Here is an 11,790-nt window from a genome sequence, read left to right as displayed (position 1 = left end):
AGCCCACTCTCTCCACTATTGATTCCACCTCATCTCATTTGGGTCACCTCTAACTCCCTCCTCCCTCTTCTCTTCTCCATGTAATGCTGTGAACCTCTCTGAGTGACCCTCACAGTAGAGAAACTTTTCATCTTTAACATAGATGTTTTATCAGTGGTGCTGTATAGAAGGAGAAGTTTTGAAACTACTGTAAAATTAAGACCGATAACTGGAAGTAGGAGGCTTAAGTCCAATCCCTGACTCCAGGGAACTCCTGACTCCAAGGAACATTAATTGACAGGAGCTCATCAAACGCCTCCATACCGACACTGAAACCAAGCACCACACAAGGGCCAACAAGTTCCAGGGAAAGACATAACAAGCAAATTCTCCAGCAACAAAGGAACACAGCCCTGAGCTTCAAGATACAGGCTGCCCAAAGTCACCCCAAAACCATAGACATCTCATAACTCATTACTGGACATTTCATTACACTCCAGAGAGAAGAAATACAGCTCCATCAACCAGAACATCAACACAAGCTTCCCTAACCAGGAAACCTTGACAAGCCACCTGTACAAACCCACACACAGCGAGGAAACGCCACAATAAAGAGAACTCCACAAACTGCCAGAATACAGAAAGGACACCCCAAACTCAGCAATTTAAACAAGATGAAGAGACAGAGGAATAGCCAGCAGATAAAGGAACAGGATAAATGCCCACCAAACCAAACAAAAGAGGAAGAGATAGGGAATCTACCTGATAAAGAATTCCGAATAATGATAGTGAAATTGATCCAAAATCTTGAAATTAAAATGGAATCACAGATAAATAGCCTGGAGGCAAGGATTGAGAAGATGCAAGAAAGGTTTAACAAGGACTTAGAAGAAATAAAAAAGAGTCAATATATAATGAATAATGCAATAAGTGAAATTAAAAACACTCTGGAGGCAACAAATAGTAGAATAACAGAGGTAGAAGATAGGATTAGTGAATTAGAAGATAGAATGGTAGAAATAAATGAATCAGAGAGGATAAAAGAAAAACGAATTAAAAGAAATGAGGACAATCTCAGAGACCTCCAGGACAATATTAAACGCTACAACATTCGAATCATAGGGGTCCCAGAAGAAGAAGACAAAAAGAAAGACCATGAGAAAATACTTGAGGAGATAATAGTTGAAAACTTCCCTAAAATGGGGAAGGAAATAATCACCCAAGTCCAAGAAACCCAGAGAGTCCCAAACAGGATAAACCCAAGGCGAAACACCCCAAGACACATAGTAATCAAATTAACAAAGATCAAACACAAAGAACAAATATTAAAAGCAGCAAGGGAAAAACAACAAATAACACACAAGGGAATTCCCATAAGGATAACAGCTGATCTTTCAATAGAAACTCTTCAAGCCAGGAGGGAATGGCAAGACATACTTAAAATGATGAAAGAAAATAACCTACAGCCCAGATTATTGTACCCAGCAAGGATCTCATTCAAGTATGAAGGAGAAATCAAAAGCTTTTCAGACAAGCAAAAGCTGAGAGAATTCTGCACCACCAAACCAGCTCTCCAACAAATACTAAAGGATATTCTCTAGACAGGAAACACAAAAATGGTGTATAAATTCGAACCCAAAACAATAAAGTAAATGGCAACGGGGTCATACTTATCAGTAATTACCTTAAACGTAAATGGGTTGAATGCCCCAACCAAAAGACAAAGACTGGCTGAATGGATACAAAAACAAGACCCCTGCATATGTTGTCTACAAGAGACCCACCTCAAAACAGGGGACACATACAGACTGAAAGTGAAGGGCTGGAAAAAGATTTTCCATGCGAATAGGGACCAAAAGAAAGCAGGAGTAGCAATACTCATATCAGATAAAATAGACTTTAAAACAAAGACTGTGAAAAGAGACAAAGATGGTCACTACATAATGATCAAAGGATCAATCCAAGAAGAAGATATAACAATTATAAATATATATGCACCCAACACGGGAGCACCGCAGTATGTAAGACAAATGCTAACAAGTATGAAAGGAGAAATTAACAATAACACAATAATAGTGGGAGACTTTAATACCCCACTCACACCTATGGATAGATCAACTAAACAGAAAATTAACAAGGAAACTCAAACTTTAAACGATACAATAGACCAGTTAGACCTAATTGATATCTATAGGACATTTCATCCCAAAACAATGAATTTCACCTTCTTCTCAAGCGCACATGGAACCTTCTCCAGGATAGATCACATCCTGGGCCATAAAGCTAGCCTTGGTAAATTCAAAAAAATAGAAATCATTCCAAGCATCTTTTCTGACCACAATGCAGTAAGATTAGATCTCAATTACAGGAGAAAAACTATTAAAAAATCCAACATATGGAGGCTGAACAACACGCTGCTGAATAACCAACAAATCACAGAAGAAATCAAAAAAGAAATCAAAATTTGCATAGAAACGAATGAAAATGAAAACACAACAACCCAAAACCTGTGGGACACCGTAAAAGCAGTCCTAAGGGGAAAGTTCATAGCAATACAGGCACACCTCAAGAAACAAGAAAAAAGTCAAATAAATAACCTAACTCTACACCTAAAGCAACTAGAAAAGGAAGAAATGAAGAACCCCAGGGTTAGTAGAAGGAAAGAAAATTTAAAAATTAGAGCAGAAATAAATGCAAAAGAAACAAAAGAGACCATAGCAAAAATCAACAAAGCCAAAAGCTGGTTCTTTGAAAGGATAAATAAAATTGACAAACCATTAGCCAGACTCATCAAGAAACAAAGGGAGAAAAATCAAATCAATAAAATTAGAAATGAAAATGGAGAGATCACAACAGACAACACAGAAATACAAAGGATCATAAGAGACTACTATCAACAATTATATGCCAATAAAATGGACAACGAGGAAGAAATGGACAAATTCTTAGAAAAGTACAACTTTCCAAAACTCGATCAGGAAGAAATAGAAAATCTTAACAGACCCATCACAAGCACGGAAATTGAAACTGTAATCAAAAATCTTCCAGCAAACAAAAGCCCAGGTCCAGACGGCTTCACAGCTGAATTCTACCAAAAATTTAGAGAAGAGCTAACACCTATCCTGCTCAAACTCTTCCAGAAAATTGCAGAGGATGGTAAACTTCCAAACTCATTCTATGAGGCCACCATCACCCTAATACCAAACCTGACAAAGATCCCACAAAAAAAGAAAACTACAGGCCAATATCACTGATGAACATAGATGCAAAAATCCTTAACAAAATTCTAGCAATCAGAATCCAACAACACATTAAAAAGATCATACACCATGACCAAGTGGGCTTTATCCCAGGGATGCAAGGATTCTTCAATATCCGCAAATCAATCAATGTAATACACCACATTAACAAATTGAAAAATAAAAACCATATGATTATCTCAATAGATGCAGAGAAAGCCTTTGACAAAATTCAACATCCATTTATGATAAAAACTCTCCAGAAAGCAGGAATAGAAGGAACATACCTCAACATAATCAAAGCTATATATGACAAACCCACAGCAAACATTATCCTCAATGGTGAAAAATTGAAAGCATTTCCTCTAAAGTCAGGAACAAGACAAGGGTGCCCACTTTCACCATTACTATTCAACATAGTTTTGGAAGTTTTGGCCACAGCAATCAGAGCAGAAAAAGAAATAAAAGGAATCCAAATTGGAAAAGAAGAAGTAAAGCTCTCACTGTTTGCAGATGACATGATCCTCTACATAGAAAACCCTAAAGACTCCACCAGAAAATTACTAGAACTAATCAATGACTATAGTAAAGTTGCAGGATATAAAATCAACACACAGAAATCCCTTGCATTCCTATACACTAATAATGAGAAAACAGAAAGAGAAATTAAGGAAACAATTCCATTCACCATTGCAACGGAAAGAATAAAATACTTAGGAATATCTACCTAAAGAAACTAAAGACCTATATATAGAAAACTATAAAACACTGGTGAAAGAAATCAAAGAGGACACTAACAGATGGAGAAATATACCATGTTCATGGATTGGAAGAATCAATGTAGTGAAAATGAGTATACTACCCAAAGCAATCTATAGATTCAATGCAATCCCTATCAAGCTACCAACAGCATTCTTCACAGAGCTAGAACAAATAATTTCACAATTTGTATGGAAAAACAAAAAACCTCGAATAGCCAAAGCGATCTTGAGAAAGAAGAATGGAACGGGAGGAATCAACCTACCTGACTTCAGGCTCTACTACAAAGCCACAGTTATCAAGACAGTATGGTACTGGCACAAAGACAGAAATATAGATCAATGGAACAAAATAGAAAGCCCAGAGATAAATCCACGCACATATGGACACCTTATCTTCGACAAAGGAGGCAAGAATATACAATGGATTAAAGACAATCTCTTTAACAAGTGGTGCTGGGAACTCTGGTCAACCACTTGTAAAAGAATGAAACTAGAACACTTTCTAACACCATACACAAAAATAAACTCAAAATGGATTAAAGATCTAAACGTAAGACCAGAAACTATAAAACTCCTAGAGGAGAACATAGGCAAAACACTCTCTGACATACATCACAGCAGGATCCTCTATGACCCACCTCCCAGAATATTGGAAATAAAAGCAAAAATAAACAAATGGGACCTAATTAACCTTAAAAGCTTCTGCACATCAAAGGAAACTATTAGCAAGGTGAAAAGACAGCCTTCAGAATGGGAGAAGATAATAGCAAATGAAGCAACTGACAAACAACTAATCTCGAGAATATACAAGCAACTCCTACAGCTCAACTCCAGAAAAATAAATGACCCAATCAAAAATGGGCCAAAGAACTAAATAGACATTTCTCCAAAGAAGACATACAGATGGCTAACAAACACATGAAAAGATGCTCAGCATCACTCATTATCAGAGAAATGCAAATCAAAACCACTATGAGGTACCATTTCACGCCAGTCAGAATGGCTGCAATCCAAAAGTCTACAAGTAATAAATGCTGGAGAGGGTGTGGAGAAAAGGGAACCCTCTTACACTGTTGGTGGGAATGCAAACTAGTACAGCCACTATGGAGAACAGTGTGGAGATTCCTTAAAAAACTGGAAATAGACATGCCTTATGATCCAGCAATCCCACTGCTGGGCATACACACTGAAAAAACCAGAAGGGAAAGAGACACGAGTACCCCAATGTTCATCGCAGCACTGTTTATAATAGCCAGGACATGGAAGCAACCTAGATGTCCATCAGCAGATGAATGGATAAGAAAGCTGTGGTACATATACACAATGGAGTATTATTCAGCCATTAAAAAGAATACATTTGAATCAGTTCTAATGAGGTGGATGAAACTGGAGCCTATTATACAGAGTGAAGTAAGCCAGAAAGAAAAACACCAATACAGTATACTAACGCATATATATGGAATTTAGAAAGATGGTAACAATAACCCTGTGTACGAGACAGCAAAAGAGACACTGATGTATAGAACAGTCTTATGGACTCTGTGGGAGAGGGAGAGGGTGGGAAGATTTGGGAGAATGGCATTGAAACATGTAAAATATCATGTATGAAATGAGTTGCCAGTCCAGGTTCGATGCACGATACTGGATGCTTGGGGCTGGTGCACTGGGACGACCCAGAGGGATGGAATGGGGAGGGAGGAGGGAGGAGGGTTCAGGATGGGGAACACATGTAAACCTGTGGCGGATTCATTTTGATATTTGGCAAATCTAATACAGTTATGTAAAGTTTAAAAATAAAATAAAATAAAAAAAAAAAAATAAATCAGAAGCATAATGGCTAAATGTACATGATTTATAGAGGTGTGTTTAAAGCACACCATTTTAATTAAAAGAGTTTGGCATTTAAATAAGCTTTTACTTTGATAATATATGTCCTTCTCTCTTAAAATAGGAAAATAAGGAAATAAAGATTTTTCACATTTTCATTTTAAACCAACCAATGGTATGCAAGTATTTATTGATTCCATTTCAGAGCCACGTGTGGGTGAACGAGAACAAGGGCTCTGCATTTCATTTTATGAGAAAATGGGAAAAGTTTACATAAAATCTATTTATACTTGAATTCAAATATTGGAGTTAAGAATTAAATAATCAAGTTCAGAATCTACAAACTTATGTGAAGACATCACTTCAACACAAAAAATCCTCAGCTGCACTATTCAGAATGGAAAAAAAAAAATAGCTGTCTCACTTTTCTTTGAAGTTTGAGCATCAAATAAGATAATACTATATACAATTCTAGTTTTAAAATATAAATGTGATATATACACCAAAAATTGTGTTATTTTTATAATTTCCATATAAAGCAGAGATTTATTATGATACTGGTGGGTGGGAGTCACAAGGATTGTGAGAGGAAGAAATTGTTAATAGATTTATTGGTATAAATTATAATTATCTTTCCACATGCTTTGTCAAGTGCAACAATAGAAATAAGATTGCAGAAAAGAATTTTAAAATATACTTTCTATGTATGTAAAATTCTAGCTTGTAATTAATTTCCCAAATTTATACTTTATAAAATTGGAATGAAAATAAAAGACCTAAGAGGGACTTCAACTTACCTTACAGTCATTCACCTTTCTATTTGCTTTTATACTTGATTCATACACACATTCTTAAATATTTCAAGAGACATTTTTAAATTCAGGATAGCAATGAAAAGAAATAGTTTCTGCCATTGCATCATTTGCCCACTTCTATGCAACCACTTTGTTTGCACAATTATTTCATTCCAAGGATCTTGAATGTACTGACATTTAGTACTCCTATGATCCTTGCATACTAGCATGATATATGCAACAGCTAAACACACATTTTGTATTTCATTCATTTGTTGCTGTTCAGCCACCCAGTCGTGTCAGATTCTTTGTGACCCCATGGACTGCAGCACCCCAGGCCTCCATGTCCCTCACCATCCCCCGGAGTTGGAGTTTGCCAAGTTAATAGCCTTTCCCTTCTCCAGGGGATCTTCCCAACCTAGGGATCGAACCCAGGTCTCCCACACTGCACACGGATTCTTTACCAACTGAGCCACTAGGGAAGCCCAAGAATACTGGAGTGGGTAGCCTATCCCTTCTCCAGCAGATCTTCCTGACCCAGGAATTAAATCAGGGTCTCCTGCATTGCAGGGGGATTCTTTACCAAGTGAGCTGTCAGCGAAGCCTGGGGAAAGGTTAATTATTAAATAATTGATTTTTCATTATTATTTAAATCCTGAGCACACATTGAGGACAGCAGTAAGTGGGTCAATTTTAGAATATTTACCTGTTACCCTATATGCGAGACAGCAAAAGAGACACAGATGTATAGAGCAGTCTTTTGGACTCTGTGGGAGGGGCGAGGGTGGGATGATTTGGGAGAATGGCATTGAAACATGTATATTACCATATATGAAACAGATCGCCAGTCCAGGTTCGATGCATGAGACATGGTGCTCAGGGCTGGTGCACTGGGATGACCCTGAGAGATGGGATGGGGAGGGAAGTGGGAGGGGGGTTCAGGATGGGGAACACATGTATACCCGTGGCTAATTCATGTCAATGTATGGCAAAAACAAACAAAAAAACAGAGTATTTACCTGTTAATTTGCTTGAAATTGTGATCTTAATTTTTCCCTCATTACCTTTTAAATTTACAGGTTTGGAAATCAGAGACATATAGCTTTTTATGAATGAGGATTGATAGTGATCATCAACAGTTACACTTAGGCCTGGTTTACATGTCTATATAATATTTGCCTTGTTCTTCCCTTGTCCTCAGGCTCTGCTAATTAATGATTATCAACACTAATAATTTTAAGTTACAGGTTAGAAATTCTATTTAGATATATTTTAAAATAATATGAGAAGATTGGCATCCTATATTCTTAACTAAAAAATAAAAACAAAAAAACAAAATTAAAACAACATAAAAGCACAGACATGTTCATCAGAAAAACGTCAATCCATATGGCCTAGAATTCTGGTCAGTAAAGTACTTTGATTTCAAAATATAGCATATGTACTTAATATAACATATACATAAATAAATAATATCCATGTAATGTAGACTGTTTAAGGTACATTGAGTGGATGGGGAACCAACACTTGGGAATACTGTTCACTCTGCTTTTCCTTTACCTCTATATGCACTGTTGGTCCTCAGGGGAAGGTCTTTTGCATCTGTCCATAACTACCCTCCCTCTTTCTCTGAAGAATGGATTCTGAATTGCTTTTCAGAGGATATATATTTTCAGATTGCCCCTCCTCATTCTAACTCCCTAATACAAGGAGATTCCAACCACCAGTATAATAATAAATCTCTGCTTAAAAAAAGAAAAAAGAATTAGAGATGTCATTCACATTTAACCACTAAAAAAATTTATCCCAAGTTTCAAAAAGTGAATATATATATATATATAGTTCATTGTGAATATAAAAGAATATTAACACTATTTCCATTATGTGATTGTTTTTCCATTATGTGATTGTTAATGAATAACAGTGTGGGAGAAAAAAAAAGAGCTGTTAAGCTGTTGAGAAGAGCTTGTGTTACATATATTTCAGCTATATATATCTGTTAAGAAGCTAAGAATTTTGATTCTCAAGATAAAATTGATATCTATTTTAATTTTGTAATCCACTCTGACCACTACTCTGACTACTCTGACCATTCTAAGTAGAATACTACTTAGAATATTGCTACTAGTTTTGGGACTGAGTAACTTAAGATTTATAGAGAATTGGTGATATTTGAAGGTGAACAATAATGATGTCTATACTTTGAAATCTGATTTCTTCATAGGATGGCATCATTAATTACAGAAAATGAACCCCCTCAAAAAAAGATAATAGTGTGATTTAAGTACATTTAAGTATTTCCTTCAGTGCATGAATATTCAAGGCCTATTGACTCTGAAACATGTGTATCCAAGAGGAGTTTCAACATTAGTGTGAGAAGAATATACTAGAGCTTTTATCACATTTATTTTGTCTCATCTGGCTATTCTTTCAATTATTATCTGCATGTACTATGTGTATCATGCATGCTAAGTTGGTTAGTCATGTGTGACTCTTTGTGACCCCATGGACTATATCCCGTCAGGCTCCTTTATCCATGGGATTCTTTAGGCAAGCATACTGGAGTGGATTGCCATGCCCTTCTCTAGGGGATCTCCTGACCCAGGGATCGAATCTGCGTCTCTTGTGTCGTCTGCATTGGCAGGTGAGTTCTTTGCCACTAGTACCACCTGGGAAGCCCCAATATATATCATATGTCTATATAATAATAGATAATTGTATAAATAATTAACTAAACATTTAAATAAATGTAAGCTAATTTTAAACATTTATAAAGTTAGGAGATCAATGGTCTAGAAAATTCCCTTTACACATTGCCCAGGTCATAGAAAATTTAACAGAACTCTAGAAAATGTTAACTGTGCAAGAATTAACCTCAATTTAATCACTGAAAATGATGAACAAATTGTTTACTTCTATAGAGAAAAAAGGAGAGATGTACATTTCTTTAACTTTTCAATGATATGATTTTTTTATATAGGATTGTGTAAATCATACACCATGAATATGATTTCATTATATATGAAAGCATATTATCATGCAAGCAAAACCCAAATGCCATGAAGACAAATTTATGATTTTTTTCTGGTAAATTTTCTTTTTTTAAAATCTATTTTAATAAGAAATTAGGCTATTTTTATCTTTTTAAAATCACTTATTTGTGAAAATGCCAGGTCTACTCTTTGGAAAAAGATAGTATAATTTATGGGGTTCCTTCTTGCTTTCAAAAACCTGTTATTCTATTTAAAAATATGAATACAGTGCTATTACTCAATCTTAATTTATTTTTCTTAGTCTTTGAATAATTCTTTTAAAAAATCAACATTTCTATGTCTATGTCTTCCTAGGTAAAACTGAATAGTTCTTCCTATCAAGTGCTAGAATCTTGGCAGAATTAATTCACAATTATTATCTCTGACCTGAAAAGGGTCATGAATAGGCTTACTGAGGTGGAATTAGTTTATTCTTCATTTATCAACTGATCATACTCATTATATTTAGCATAGTATTTCTTCTATGGAGATTCTTGGTTGCCAGTTTTTGCATATACTGTAGGAAGTTGTACTGATTAGATATTATAGGTAGTCAAACAAATATCTTCTGTTCTACATTAGTGGTAGCTGTTCCCATTTACCCTTGGGAAGTGGCTTCTATAATCACAAAGAAACTACTAACAGTCATAGGTACGGTAGCCTGCTTAAAGAAAGATTTAAATTTTTGAATATATTTTATTTTAAAAATATGTTTTCATTTAGGGTAAATAGAAGATTGCCCAAATTAAATTTACTTTCTCTAAAATCGGGAGAAAAAGAAGAAAAGTACTACAGAGTGTCAAGTGTGACTTTATATTTTATGGTATGCTTTCTGTGGCAAGATGGGCATATATACTCATGAGCCCAACCATGACTTCAGGGCAGGAGCCAATTTTTCAGTGAACACTGAAAAATAAAGTTTTAGAAATGTCACTTGTATATACATTTCCTCTTCTTTCCCTTTCTTTTCTTTTTCTATAGAAAAACTGATAAAAAAAAAAAAAAGATATTTGTGAAACACCCTAACAAATTTGTTTAAGGATAGTTTCTCTTACAAAAAATAATAAAATTGTTTTGGTATCAAATGAGATTATGGCCATACTAAGCACATTTTGTTCATTATTCTATTTTCTTTTCTTGAGCCATAAGTATGAGAATACAAATTCACTAGATTTTTGAGAAGTTATAAAACTGAATAGCATTAATTGGAGAGTTTAATGTCAGGGATAAGATTACCATTTGTGATTCACAGTTTATACTAATTCTGAAGAGATAACTAGATCACCCTCCACACAGTATTTCTATGAAGTGACAGCAGTTTCTTTACATTTGTAAGACTTCTTGAGTTAGCATTTCTCATCACTATCAGTGGGAAAGAGTCAATCATTTACTGCTTAATTCAAGTTTATCAAACTTTCTCAGCCAAATTAATAATGACACTTTTCAACAACAGCAATCCGACTTGTAAGCCTCACCTGAGTTCCTTGAAAAGCTTATTAATAGACAACTATTTAATACATCCAAATCTTATTCTCCTTTTCTGAGTCCAGAAAAATTTCTAGGTTATTTTTCTTGAGGTTTTTTTATTGTGCAAGTGATGTTTCATGCTTGGAAGCAAAAATCAGAAATATACTACTCTATCTACTAATAATTTAATTAAGAATTATTTTAGTATCTACTTTATATATATTATACTGCACAAGCAAACAGAAACATGTAAGACCCTAAACATGCAATATCTAACCTCACTCACTGGCATGTATTTTTAAAATCCAGTCATAGAGAAAGCTGTATATCAATAAATAATTGTATCTAATTCAGTTATGTTAAGCATCTGACCATAAATATAGTTAATATATGTGAAAAAATTCATATATTTACATAGAGAGCTGAAGTAGCTCGAAGCTCATTTTTTAAAAAAAATTGACAAAATTTAGCACATTTATTTGACAATTTTAGATATTCAATAGATGTTTTTTTAATTGGAATTGAATCCTCACCCCCATTGCCTTAATTGCCCAGATTTAGCAGAGTACCTTATTTTCTCCCATTATGTTTCAGGAACATAGGGCAAATTATACATGCCTAGCAATTGAATATGCTGAAAACAGCTTTGCTAATCAGATATGGGCTACGGTCCAAGCACATTCACTTGACA

Source organism: Bubalus bubalis, chromosome 7 (assembly GCF_019923935.1).
Source record: "Bubalus bubalis isolate 160015118507 breed Murrah chromosome 7, NDDB_SH_1, whole genome shotgun sequence".
Taxonomy (NCBI): domain Eukaryota; kingdom Metazoa; phylum Chordata; class Mammalia; order Artiodactyla; family Bovidae; genus Bubalus; species Bubalus bubalis.
The sequence above is the reverse complement of the archived record's forward strand: the minus strand, read 5'-3'. Positions refer to the sequence as shown.